Source organism: Hylobates moloch, unplaced genomic scaffold (assembly GCF_009828535.3).
Source record: "Hylobates moloch isolate HMO894 unplaced genomic scaffold, HMol_V3 SCAFFOLD_1, whole genome shotgun sequence".
Classification (NCBI taxonomy): domain Eukaryota; kingdom Metazoa; phylum Chordata; class Mammalia; order Primates; family Hylobatidae; genus Hylobates; species Hylobates moloch.
The window spans coordinates 93,087,232-93,102,732 of NW_026652276.1; positions in this window are offsets into that span (position 1 = coordinate 93,087,232).

Consider the following 15,501-nt stretch of genomic DNA (forward strand, 5'->3'; position numbering starts at 1 on the left):
TTTGGGAAATGCATACAAGCATAAGACAAGAAGATCTCTGTCCTCACAGAAATTACAGTTTATTTGGAAGATCAGAATTGTATGCAGATATAACAAATAAAAAGTTTATATAATGTCTGTTACATGTGAATCTAAGTAAACCATTTTGAAAGGATTCAGAAAAGGGTTTAATAATTACTCTGTTTAAGCACTCATGGAAGAGGCAGCATTTGGTTTAGGATTTGAAGGAGGGTAGAGATTTCAAAGGGGCACTCCAAATCAGCGCCAAGACTTCAGTAAAAATACACAGCAGTGCAGAAGCTTTTTAGCTTAGTGTAATCCTGTTTGTTTATTTCTGCTTTTGTTGCCTGGGCTTTAGAGGTCCTATCCAAAAAATCCTTGCCCAGACCAATGAAGTATTACCCCTGTGTTTTCTTCTAGTGTTTTTATAGTTCATGATCTTACATTTAAGTCTTTAATCCATTTTGAGTTGATTTTTGTGTAAGGAGAGAGGTAAGGGTCTAGTTTCATTGTTCTCTATGTAGATATACAGATTTCCCAGCACCATTTATTAAAGAGACTTGTCTTTTCCCCAGTGTGTGTCCTTGGAACCTTTGTCAAAAATTGATTGGCTGTAAATGCATGGATTTCTAGACTCTCAATTCATGGTCTATGTGTCTATTCTTTTGCCAGTACCAGGTTGTTTTGGTTACCATAGCTTTGTAGTGTATTTTGAAGTCAGGTAGTGTAATGCCTGATGCCTTCAGCTTTGCTCATTTTGTTCAAGATTACTTTGGTTATTTGGAGTCTGTTGTGTGCCATACAAATATTAGAATTGTTTGTTCTATTTCTGTGAAGAATGTCATTGATGTTTTGGTAGCGATTAGGAAACAACAAAGCAAAGAGAACCTACAGAATGACAAAGTATTTGTAAACTATGCATCTAACAAGGGGTTAATACCCAGGGTATGTAAGGAACTCAATAGCAAATAAATAAATAATCCAATTAAAAATAGGCAAAATATCTGAATAGTCATTTTTCAAAAGAAGACATACAAACAGTCAGCAGGTATATAACAAAATGCTCAGCATCACTAATTATCAGGGAAATTCAAATCAAAGCCACAATGAGATGTTACCTCTCCCCAGTCAAAATGGTTGTTATCAAAAAGGCAAAAAAATATATACAAATGCACGGTGGCTCATGCCTGTAATCCCCGCAGTTTGGGAGGCCGAGGCAGGCAGATCACAAGGTCAGGAGATTGAGACCATCCTGGCTAACACGGTGAAACCCTGTCTGTACTAAAAATACAAAAAATTAGCCGGGCGTGGTGGTGGGCACCTGTAGTCCTAGCTACTCGGGAGGCTGAGGCAGGAGCATGGCATGAACTCAGGAGGCGGAGCTTGCAGTGAGCCGAGATCATGCCACTGCACTCCAGCCTGGGTGACAGAGTGAGACTCTGTCTCAAAAAAAAAAAAAAAAAAAAAGTGTGTGTATATATATATCTATAGATATATAGATATATATACACACACACACACAAATGCTGGTGAAGATGAAGAGAAAATGGAGATTTTATACACTGTTGGTAGGAATGTAAAGTAGTACAGTTATTATGGAAGACAGTACGGAGATTCCTCAAAAATTGAAAATAGAACTACCATATGACCTAGCAATTCTACTGCTGGGTATATATTCAAAAGAATTGAAATTAGTTAAGTCAAAAAGATAACTGCACTCCCATTTATTGTAGCATTATGAATAATAGCCAAGAGATAGAATCAATCTAAGTGTCCACTAACAGATGAATGAAGAAAATGCATAGATACACAATGAAATACTATTCTGCTAAAAACAGAAGAAAATCTTGCCATTTGCAGCAACAGGGATGAACCTGGAGGATATAATGTAAATGAAATAAACCAGGTACAGAAAGACAAATGTGCATGATCTCACTCATATGTGAAATCTAATAAGGTTGACCTCATAGAAGTAGTGAATACAGTACTGGTTACCAGAGGCTGGGAAGGGAAGGGAAGGAAGGAGGGGAAGATGGATAGAGATTGGCCAATGAGTACAAAGTTACAGTTAAATAGGAAGAATGAATTCGGGTATTCTATTGCACAGTAGGGTAGCTATAGCTAATAACAACATATTGTATATTTCAATATAGCTAGGAAGGAGGATCTTGAAACCTATCACCACAAAGAAATGATAAAGATTTAAGGTGATTGACATGCCAACTACCCTGATTTGATCAGTATATGCTGTATACATATATTGAAACCTCACACTGTATCCCATAAACATGTACAATTATTACGTGTTAGTTATAACAAAAAAAAAGCAAAATAATTTAAAAGATTAAAAACAAAAAATACACAGTGGCATATAGTTGTTTTTTTTTTTTTCTGATGCACCAACTATTCCAAATTCCAGATTCACTGAAATGGAAGGTAAAAATGAAGACCAGAAAACAAAACAAAAAAAGAACAGTGGTTTGGGTCTAGATTGCATAAGGGATTTCTCTGCTAGTCTCAATGCCTGCTTAATGCACAAAATTTTTCCAATAGCTCAGGCAGTAACAGAGATTTTCCCATGACTAGAATTTACCTGCGTTATTGAAAACAGCTGTTTGGTTTCTCTTGGGTAACTTCCCGATTTATTACCTTGCAGTATGGATTGTTTTCAGTTTTAAAAAATCCAAAGCCACACAAAATTATGTATTATGGTATATTCCTTGAAGATTTTGATATTATCTTTTAGATATTTAAAAGCAATGAAATTCCATTTAGCTACATCAAGTTAATTTATTCTGTAAATAGTTAGCATAATCCTATAGCATTTACAGCAGCAAAAACAGAACCTCTGAAGTTGATAAATGAAGGCTAGAGTATCAGCCATAATTTACATCTGCAGGTTGTAACCACAGTAATGAAGCCCTTTAGGATTATTAAAATGCATTTTGTACAGTGTACTTATTACTTGGCATTTCTTATTTATGGTCCACAGAAAGATGCAGCTAAGTGAAATAAAACACAAACTAAACTTTTGCTAGAATAATGAGGTTCTATTCCCTGTCTTAGTCAAATACATTTTTATTAGGTTTTAAGTGGTTATGTTGGTTTGATTCTTGGGAGCAATGCTTTTCACTCTACCTATCTTGGACACTTCTTAAGCAAACTAATTTAGCATAAAGAAAACATTGTATGCAGACCTTGGAGTCAAACTATGTTATTTAAAACACCTGATGGGAAAAGTTTTATTTGCTATGCAATCACAAACAGCAAATGATTTCAAGATTTTCTGATATAATTATTATTGACCACACTAGGGCTAGCTGGTTTATTGGTCTGGCATTATTTTAATAATTAAGAACTCCCCTCACTTAAGTCAGAATGATGCCTCAAAGAAACATGATCCTTCCAGCCACATCACTAAATTATTACCATTTCCCTCCTACAAAGGATAGCAGAATCCCCATTATAATTTTTCTACTCAACCCTGTCTCTACTAAAAATACAACAAAATTAGCCGGATGTGGTGGTTGGTGCCTATAGTCCCAGCTGCTTGGCAAGCTGAGGCAGGAGAATGGCATGAACCCAGGAGGCAGAGCTTGCAGTAAGCCGAGATCGTGCCACTGCACTCCAGCCTGGGCGACAGAGCGAGACTCCGTCTCAAAACAAACAAAAAAATTTCTACTCTCAAACATTTTCTTCCTGAAAGTTGAAAGATATACAGGATGTGCTCTCTTTAAAGTGCTTCATCTACTGATGGCATGGCCTTATTGAGGAAAACAAAAGTATGATTCTCCATGTACAACCTCTGACTAAATCATTTCCTCTCTATCATGTTTCCTCAAGCCTCACCACCTTGGAACGGAAGAGAAACAAAGGGAAAGCTTTATTCAGCTAATTTAGTTATTTCTCTTACTGATAAAACCTCAGAATGTGCAAAACTTCCCCACCTCCATGTCAATTCCTGGCTTTCAGAAAATTCCTTGGAATGCTTGCTTGGAAAAGTTATGTCCCTCATGGCATGGTTGCTCTGATGCTTTGTGGTCCAAAGTGGCTTCGTCACATCCACAGAAGTGGAGAGCACTTCGGAGTCCGCCTGTCAAGACCCTCACTCCAGCACTGTGACCACGGGCACAAGTTTAAACTTTTCTCTGCCTCAGGTTTCCCATCTGATAAATGGGTACAAATATAACTACTACTTCAAATGTTTGTCATGGTAATTATATAAGATCACTCATACAGAGCTGTAATAAATGTGAGTTATTAATCTCATTGTCTTACATGGTCCCTGCTTCCCATGCAGGCATTAGCCCCAAGCTAAGTCAGGGAGAAATCCACTTACTTGACACGATAACTCTACTCAAAATTTTCCTTCCCTAGTGGCCACCAGCTTTGGACCCAACTTGTGTTCCATGAATTCCCCATCTTTCCTTTTTCCAACAGGAGGGTAAATTCTTTGTTTGCTAAGAGAACCCTGGCACACCGTCCTGCCAACTTTTGAGGCCTGCTTACTTGGCTCAGGCTCCCACACTGCAAGCCCCCACAATGCTGCACGGAAACCATCCCTACTTCAGGAAAGAATTCTGAGCAATGAAGTGTCCAGTCCGAGAACGGGACTCACAAAGGTGGCAGAGCACTGCAAGTGGCTCAGAGCCTGCACTCTCCAGGCAGGTGGTGGCTCGCTACTGCCACTTACCAGCAGGAATCTTGAGCAAGTTACTTAACCTCCCTGAGCCTCAGTTTCTCCATCTCCAAATATGGAAAATGATGACAGTTATACCAATCTCTTAGGGTTGTCATGACTACAAGAGAGGTTAATAGGTTTGTGCGCTTATGATAGTACCCAGCAAGTCTTTCTAGAGCTCAAAATGTTAGCTCTGATTCTCTGTTGTCTTTGTCATAAAACACAATCCCAAATACATAAGCTTAGAAGTTAGGTCTGGGTTTGAATCCCAGGAATCCCACTTCCCAAATCTGTCATCTTAAGTGATGAAGATGATGATAACTATCATTTATTGAATTACTTACTGACACTTTATGTATATTATGTATACATTTCACGTCTATTATCTAATTTGTATTTCACAACTATCCTGTAATTTAAGTATTGTTAATACACCCATTCTACACGAGGCAACTAAGATTTAGAAGTGTTTGCAATCATCAAACAGTACAGAGTGGGCAGGTGGCAAAATCAGGATTCTTTCCCTGTGCCCTTAACCACTAGAACAAACAGCCTCCCTACATTACATATTATCCAACTTGTGAGGTTAAGAGAAACAAAAAGAACCCAAGTGGTCAAGAAAGGTAGCTATTATAATTAAAGTGCAAACCATACTGCACTTCATGAGATGCCTACTGTTCATGAGAAGTCACTGTCGTGAGCGTGAGAAGCACGGAATTAAAATGTTAAAGCATATCGCAGGAGTCAAGGAGGGAATATTCATACCACGGTCAGTTCTTTATAGACTACACTAGGCCCGGCCTAAAGTGGCTTGGCCTCCACATGCTAATCAAAAGATCCTAAGGACAGCTAAGCTCATACCCCTAAAAATATAAAAAATAAAAAAAATTTTAAAAAAGTGCATTCAAGGGCCCTGTAAACATGATACAAAATGTCTTTTTCACACTCTGGATTGTTTGCTGACACCACTCTGAAGGAAATGGAATGCAGACTCTATGGTCTGGGAAGTACTTCCTCTCCCTGGAACATATTTCCTTTGCCCTGTTTTCGACACTACTAACAGGCTTTAGTTGCCCTAAGATGTGAGGAGGCAACATAAGGGGGCTTCATGGTGGGCTGAGCAGCGATGAAGCAAAATTCTGGGCAAAACATGCCCTGCGTGAGGAATGAATGCTCTATCGTTCTGAAATTTCTTGCCTGAGGGGAAATAATGAAATAACTCCAGTTCTCTTCTTTTACACAATAATAGTTCCATGGTGCCAATGGGCATTTATGAGCAACAATTTAGTTTCACTGCAAGGGTGTGGACCATAAATAAACGGGATTTTTGAGGCCTTATAAAAATAGGAAAGTGGAAAGAAAATCAAACAGTAAATGGAAAATGAGAAAGGGAAGAGAGAGGGTGGAGACAAGACTGGCGAGAGAGAACAGTGTTTAAAGGGAAGCTTGCTTAAGCTCTGCCTGTGATTTGACAATCACATCTCCCCGTGAAAACTATAGTAATATTTGCATACCTGCCATGATTTTTGGTATGAGCTTTTTATTTTAAGAAGAATGGAGCACAGGGAGAGTTCTGTGACCGACCTCAATTCAGCTGACTGGCTGCCCAAGGCTACAAAGGGGCTCAGCAGTTTTGAGTTGCTGAAGGTCCCCTGGCTGAATGTTTCCATAAAAAGAGAGAAAGAAAGTGACTTCCAAGGTATTCCCAGCATTGTGAGTTGATCTGTACAGCTGGCAGATTCTTTCTGGTGGATATCTTGTTCCAGGTTACTGTATGGTACAAAGAAAGCACGTCTCAGACCATATTCAGCAATCCTTCCAAACAGTTATTACCAAGTGTCTACAGAAACCATCGTAAAACCTGTCTTTGGAAGATTGATCTTGTCCCAGCTCTGTGCCCATTAGACTGTCAAGAGAGGGCTTTGCATGAAAGAGCCACTCGAGACTAGTAAGGCAATATCACAGAAGCTGGATTCAACTGAGCTTCTATTTTCATCAGATTTGGATCAGGAATTCTCAACAGTAGAAGGCACAGAGAAGAATTGGAGGACCCGAGTGCCTCTAAGTCTGCATTGAGGATAAATGTGCCAGAGGCCTCTCACATGTCTCACAGTATACCAATCCACATATCTAGTACAGAATCTGTTTATCTGTTTCACCAATGAAATAGAATTTCTATGTTGCTATATTAATTGAAAACACTCTAATGTGAATTGAGATAGTGGTAGTTGAAGGCTTGTAGCCAACGCCTTCAGAAAGTGAAATTCTGACCACAGTTTTTCACATGCCAACTAAGCATCCCTGGTGGCATGTACTCTGAATTAGGATATTTTACATGTTAACTAGGCATGGATTAAAACCAATTTACACTCATTCACACATGGTATCCATGGTATCGTCTATGCTGAAGTATTTTAAAGATAAACTACAGCCACTCTAATAATCCATTGCCTTTGGTTCTACAACTGTCAAGTAGTCCAAGCTGGGACAGGAGTTTGGGATTGACCTAAAGCATACATTACTATGATTACAAGGAGTTTATAGTGCAGTGAGAGCAATGGACCTGTACACAGAGAAAATGAATGAGAGAAAGAAGTCTTAAATTTGCGAAGAGTAAAATTGATAATTGTGTTGCTTTAAAATTGCACCCTACTTTTTCAGTGAATAAGATAATTGACTTCATCTAGAGAAGAAAAAAATTCTGATTCTTCTTCACATGATTTCCTAAAGTAAATTCCAGATGACTGGCAACAGGCATGAAAACCTCAAATGTACAAGGTCCATAATCCAGCATTTTCCCTTTTAGATATTTGCTTTAATTAGGTAATTGCATATATGAAATATATCCACGCACAAAAGATGCACAAGGATGCTTCACCACATCAGTATATTAGCAACAAATGGGAAAAAGCTGAAAGTCATCAATAGGGAATTGACTAAACCAATTAGAGTAATTCACAGCTAAGCATCCATCAGACATATTGATGTGCCTCACTGTTGTCATGGAAATAAGACCACAATATGTGAAGTTTTTATTCAGGTCAGTGGAGAATAAAACAATATTTTTTTGATCATCTGAATATAAAATTGTAAGCATGTGTGCAAATGTTAAGGGTGATTTTCTCTGAATGATGGGATTCACAATTTTTTTTTTTTTGAGACAGAGTCTCACTGTGTTGCCCAGGTGGGAGTGCAGTGCATGATCTTGGCTCACTGCAGTCTCCACCTCCTGGGTTCAAGAGATTCTCCTGCCTGAACCTCCCAAGTAGGTGGGATTACAGGCATGTACCACCACACCTGGCTAATTTTTGTATTTTTAGTAGAGATTGGTTTTCTCCACGTTGGCCAGGCTGGTCTCGAACTCCTAGCCGCAAGTCATCTACCCACCTCAGCCTCACAAAGTGCTGGGATCACAGGCATGTGCCATTGTGCCCGGCCTGGTATTCACAATTAATTTTGCCTTCATTTGTGGACTTTTATAAATTGTTTGAATGTTTATGATGAGCACCTATATTTCTACAGAATCATTAAGCTTCTAAATAATCTATATTACAGCATGGCTGATGATATGGCTTATATTTAGGGCTTATACTCTTTTAAACATAAATCGGCTTGTGCCACTCATCTGCTCCAGATATTGTAATGGCCTCCAACTGAACTTGCAATAAAACCCAAATCTTTAATATGGTCTAGACTATGACTGTCTTTGCAGATTTATCCTTTGTCATTCAACCCCCGGGCCCCTCCAATTCACTATGCTTCAGCCACTCCTGCCTGGCTGCCTCTGTATCCCTTCAGCCTTTTAAACTTGCTTTCCATCCCAGAGTAATAGCATTTAATGTTTCCTCCACTGAGAAGACATTCTGCCTGCTCTTCATCCACCCAAGGCTTCCTTATAATCCAACACCAAATGTAATGTCAATTCCTCAAACAGGCCTTCCCTGACTCGCGATCCAAATTAAGTCTCTATTACACTCTCCTAAAACTGATCACTTTTCCAACTTAGCTTCTATCACCAAGCGTGACTATGTATTGGCTAATGTGTTTCTTTACAGTCAGATTTCCCACTGGACCATTAGCTCTGGGTTGGGGGTGGCCACCACAACCCAGGACCTGCTCAGGGTCTGCCACTGGGTAGAGATTCAATATATCTCTGCTGAGTAAATGAATAGAAACCAAACAGGGCCAATGGAAGAGGTGATATTAAAAAAAACAACAACAACAACACCTAGCATATTTGCAGAACTTTATAATACTTTTACCACCTTTGTTTCACTCATTCCTAATAAAATTCTGTGCAGTAAGTTATTATCTATGGTTTATGGAAAGTTTTATTCCATTGAAAAGAAATAAAAACAAGTACATTTTCTAAAACATACAATTAATAAAAATGTTGATGCAATTCTCAAAACCAGGCCTTCAGCTCTAAAGCCAGAGTCCACCGCACTGCTTCCTTCAAGGGGCTGGCTGAAAATGGACACCTTCCTGAGTCTGAGGAAACTCAGTGCCCGATGGAAGGGCAGGTTTCATGTTCAGACTCACCTTCAGGGTTTATGACAGAGGTTCCTTGGTCCACTTCAGGAGCCTCCGTGACCTTTCTGACTAGATTTTCTGTTGACTAAACCAGCAAGCAGAAAACCTAAATATTGAGCAATTTGAAGAAAAGCTCTATGGATTACTGTAAATGTTTTTAACTTACAAACAAAGTTTATAATTTAAAAGACTTGGCCATCCACCTGGCAGCCAATGGATATCAATAAATATAAAAATTAAATTTTCCACTTTTGGGCTTTAGCTACCAGAAATCTCACACACACACACACACACACACGTGTACATGCATACATGCACACATACATATGCACAAACACACATTACATACACACACATCATAGACCATATCAGATTTTTGTTTACATAATATCTTCTACAGACCCACAAATAATACAGCTAGTAGGAATAGAGATAGCAAACAATTTTCAAAATCATCTAAGTAACAAAACTTTTCAACAAATTTTAAAATCATATAACATGTGCTTCAAAAAAAAAAAAAAAGAAAACATTCAAGAAACCAGAGAGGAATTAATTATGCTGAAGAAAAAGTTAAGAAAACAAATAAAAAAAAACAAAACCTGCATTTGCCTTCTCCATTTTCCCCCCTTTAATGTCCCAATTGGTGATGATGACGATGATAATCTATAATCTGAGCAAAAATCACAACTTTAAGGCCCCAGAAATACTGGACAAGCATAGATTTTAATAGCCTTGTTTAAACAAAAACAGCAACCATATTTATACCAAATAAAATTTAGTCTCTTCACACTCAGAAAGATTTTATTCTGAATTTTACTTTAGATTTTAGAAAGGCTCTTCTTCACAAAAAGAAAATTAAAAAATCCCTTGCAACAAAAAAATTCCAATGGAAAACGTTTATCATTTAATTTTTGACAGAAGTAGTTGCAAGTTGCCAACCATTATATGATTCCAATATGAAGCCATTTACCACGTGATTGATTTTTCCCAAAATACCTAAGAAACATCCAAGGAATTTAAATTTTTTATTGGAAACATCTTTTAAACATCCCAGGTACTAGAATTCCCATTTCCCTCACTTAAATATAGTGTGTATGTCTGCGCGTGTATATGTGCCCATAAATGTAATCAAAGTAAGCTGCAACTCTAGAAGCTACAGAAAAAGGTTGTTTCTCTGGAGATGAGATGTAGCCCAAAAATGTTTCAATTAATACCAGACATAGTCTTATCACCTTTAATATTCCACAGATCATCTATCTCATTCCTTACAGATGGGCATCTTTTCATAAATGATAATTCCCATATGTCAAAGAGACAAAGCTCATGATGAAATGTTAACAGTTAAGCTATAGTTTCATTTCTGGCTTTTCTGAAAAACGAGAGTTCACCAGCATCTTAAGGTCATTTTTGCAGAGGGCTTCTTTTTTCTAAGGTTTGCTTATTTTGTTTGAACTCAGTGTCAGCTGAGAACATCAGCAAAGTTTGAGGTCACCGAATTCTTAATATTTAAGATTTTTTTAATTCTATGGTGATTCCAATTGTACACAGCAAGGATCAAAGGCTCTTGGGATTATTTTTCTTCTTAAAGGATTATTGTAAACTTAGTTTCTCATTTGGTCCCAGAGAGAAGATTCTCTAGCAATCTTTGTAGATTCCAATTTTGCCTCCAGGCTGCTGGGACCTCAAGAGAGAGTCGACTAATTTTGAACTCAACATAACAGCTGCCCCCACCCCCATCCCAAGCCCCTCCACCCTGGGGAGACTAGACATTCAGGAAGAGTCTGCGAGAAAAGGCAGTCTTTCTCTTATTATATAGTTACCTGGGGATGTCTCCTCATATCTGGGTACCTCCAAAAATAAAAGGCACCAGACACCCAAACTGCTAGCCCATTCCCAGACTTGTGTACCTAACTGGACTAATACAACCTTCCCTGTTCTAATAGTGAAATCAGACAGTAGAGTTATGGAGTGTGGAAAAATGCCCTTGAATCCCTTCTCACGCTGGGGCATTCCCTGAGCAAACCTCACCTAAAGCAGTTGTGGCAGGTTGTGTCTAGGGCGGATGCAGTCATGTGAGGCTTCTTAGCACCTGTGCTAGGGTAGGAAGCTGACTGGCCCGTTCCCAGAAAGGCTTTGTTCTGCCAGAATCACCAGTAGGCTGTCCCAGCAGTTTGAGTTATTCACCTCTTAAGGTTGTTTTGTGCAAGAAGAGGCCCAAGTTACAGAATAGAACATTTTTTATATGTTCACAGTAAGAGTTGTAAAGGGATTAGAATAAAAGGATTTTCATTTAAAAATACTTATCAAAGGGTATAAAATAATCCCTAGGGAATGACAATCATCTACTACATACTCTGAAAATGATCAAGTCTGGAGAAATGGAAGAAATGGTAATAGAGAAATATAAAATTAATTAAATAACTGAGAAATTATGATGAGAAGTGACAAAGATATTTGAAGGGAAATCGAGAGAACATTCTTCATGTGGCATTGTACTACCCAGAACTACCGCAAAAGTGCATCTGGACAGTTTGAAATTACACATTAATTAGCATATGTCTCTGCCATTAAACTGTTAGCTTGATGAATTCAGGAACTATGACCATCTGGCTCACGCTGGAGCAGTGCCTAGCACAGTGGCACACAGCAGGCACTCAGTAAATATTTGATGAATAAATAAATGAATGAACCTATGGTACAAACAGACTTCATATTCATAACAATAAGCACTGTAAAACCTAAATATTAAATATATCTTATATTGTCTTTAATATCAAGTTCCTTTCACTCCTTTATATTTATTTGAAAATTACTGCGTACTGTGGCAGAGAGTATTTTCTTCTGGTCCCGCTGTCAGACTACATTCCTACCTCTTTTGAAATTAGAGAAAATCATCGAACTGAGTTCCAGGCCATGCAGTGTAAGTAGAAGTGAAGTGCATCACCTCCAGGGCACAGCAGTTAAGAGTGAATATGCCTTCTCCACACTCCATCACTCTCCCCATGTGTGCAGCTGAATGCAGAGGAAGACAAGCCCCTAGAAAATGGTGGAGCCACACAAGGGAAAGACCCTGGGTCCTTGAGTGACCACATGGAGCAGATCTCTACACTGATTCATACAGGACTATGAAATAAATGAAAATAAACTTCTTTTATGGTAAGCCATTTAAAGGTTGGGGCTATTTGTTATAGCCATTAGCCTATATTAACTTAATGCTTGTGGATTTGGAAGAAAAAGCTATTGTGGACTAAGTTTCCACATTCTCTCAAATATTCTAAAAAACACATTTAATGTACTTAAATGTTAAATATAAAAGCAGAGAATATTAGTAATCTTAGAAATGATAAAACCCAAGTATCTCCACTTTCTCCTACTCCAGCCTCATTTCACTTTCACAGATCAAGTAAAGGGAATGACATATTGTGGGAAAATGGAAGACTGAATTACATGGCAACCTCAAATTTTCTCATGGTGGATTTTATACTCTTGGGTTCTTCTAAGGCAAAATAGAATTCCTTTGCCTGAAAGTTTCTATCATGCTACTTCACTCATATACCTTCCTTCACCTCTATATATAGCTATGGAAATAATTATTTTTTCTTTCAGAGTTTATCCCATAATAGCAGATATTTAATCAGCCCAAGTTGAATTTATGGCTCATGTGTCACTCTCAAATTCTAAGCACCAAGCAAAATGGTTAAATTGGTTCCTTGAAATTGTGCTTACTCCAAAACCTTTCTTAATTTCCTCTAGCCATGAAATAACATCTTCATGGACTAAGTGAGCCAAGAAATAAAAATTCTATAGTTACATAATTACAGATTAAATAAGGATTACTCTAACATTGCACAAATTATTACTTATTTTGTGTTTTTCCATTATTGTAGGTTGATGATGTAAGAAAGACAATTAACATAAGCCCAGATTTTGCAAACTGGGCTTGCAAACTTTACAAAATGCAAAAGATTTAGTTTGGCTCAGGCACTGACACATCCAATGTTCCCTTAGCCTCTTGGCACTAGTCTCCTTAAAAGACAATCACCTTTCTCTCCATTCCTGCAGAAAACCAGATCCATAGTTCAGAAGTTATAAGCATCACAAAGCCTCACGTAATGAATTGTCTCCCATACACAATATTTTGAGGGAATAAAAAAGGAAAAATAGAGTTATTCAGATTTTGGTCTATAGCTTGATTTAATGAAATATAATCATCTACATGCATTTTATTCTAGTCGTATGGCAAGTGTACATAATCACAGGAGTTTTATGCTATTGTTTGGAAGATATCCTTAAATCTTAAATAAAGGATTGACTAGTCACGGACCCATTCTGTTAATGAAGTGATTATTATGGCTTAAAAGTATACTTGAGATTTTTAAAAATCTGAAAGATAAATTTAAAGCTGAAAAGCAAATAGAGTTGACATAAGTGTCAAAATAAACAGTCAATTCAGAAATATAACTCAATGTCAGACTATCTTAGCTATTCTCAGGTTTTCCTGATAATTCAATAGGACCAAATTCTTACCATTTTTGAAAAAATAAAATATTACTTGATAGACTAGCAAAATGTTTTTTCCCTAAATAAACCTTCCTATTTCAATCTCCATACACAGTGTACACTGCTTCAGACCAGTGACCTTAAAAAGAAGCAACATCTGCCTAGCTTTCCATGGCTGCTCCATTTCATGAATAAATCACTCCAAGAATGTCATGAATATGTAGAAAATTCCTGGCATGTGACTTACCATATGAACTTTTTAAGCTTTGGGAAGGCTGGGCCTAGAAGGCATTTAAAATGCCCCGAGAATATTATTCAATTTGCTGTTGCCTAGAATTCATTCAAAATTGGATCTTTATTTAGACACCATGGAAACTATGGTTAGTGGAAACTGTACATAGATATTGCCATTTCCCCTGAAAGTACAAACCATCTTCACCCTAATCCCTGCAAACTGACACTCATCTTGAAAACGTTCACAGGGCTAAACTCCATAGCCACTTACGTCAGGTGTTGGTTCCCGCAGAACAAGAATCCCTCAGTGTGAGAGAGGGTTGCCTTCTTACCATGGTGGGCTGGTTTTATGTGAAGTACCAGAAAGTCAAAGAAATTCCTGGAGTGTGGAAACTCCTCCATTCTTCAAATGTGATTGCTTATTTGTTTGAATTTGTTTTTCCTAAAAGCTTAACAGGGACCTAGCTATTCAGCCAGTGCTTATGTTATTCATATCACACAGACTGTGGGGGAGAAAATGTTTTTTCTCCTACAGTAAAGCTCTGTTCATGCTGGTACCTGAGGGGCCTCCAGGAGTTACACAGTGAAGAGCTGCCCTGAGTCCCTGCCCACCATGCCACCACCCATGTTGGTCACATCCCATAGCCGGAACTACTCCATGACTTCTACAGCTTCCCAGACCCAGCCTGTTCCAAGGAAGGGGGCCTTGAGCAGCTCCAGCTCCACATTCCACCTTCCTGTTCACAGCATGGCAATTCTCTTGTTTAAAATACATGATCTAAAGAGATGCTCATGACATGTTAAAGTGAACAACACATATCACAAGACAATTTCTACAATATGACCCTATATTTGGAAAGCAGATATATTAGTCTGCTAGGGCTACCTTAACAAGGTACCACAAATGGAGTGGTTTAACAACAGAAATGCATTGTCTCATAGTTCTGGAGGCTATAAATCCAAGACCAAGGTGTTAGCAGGGTTTGTTCCTTCTAACGACTGTGAAAGAGGAGCTGTTCCATGCCTCTTGCCTGGCTTCTGGACGTCTGCTGGAAAGCTTGGCATTCCTTGGTTTACAGAAGTATCACCCTAATCTCTGCCTTCACCTTCACAGAGCAGTCTCTCTGAGTGTACATCTCTGTGTCCTAATTTCCTCTTTGTATAATGATACAACCACATTGAATTAGCACCCAGCCTAGTGACCTCATCTTAACTAATTACATCTACAACTCTATTTCCAAATAAGGTTACATTCTGTGGTACTGAGGGCTAAGACTTCAACATATGAATTTTGGAAGGATATAATACAATCTACTACAACAAATAAAGAAAAAGGTCTTTGTACTTGTATACAGTTATATTTACATAGAGAAAGGGGTAGAAGTATACACAGGATGCACAAACTGTTAACTTTCATTACATGGGCATGTGATTAGCTAAGGTTGAGGAGTACTTGTTACATATTTGATTACACATTTGACATTGCATTAATTGTTACGATGAATAGCTATTAAGTGTAATGAAAACTTAAATAATAAAATATATTGCTGGGA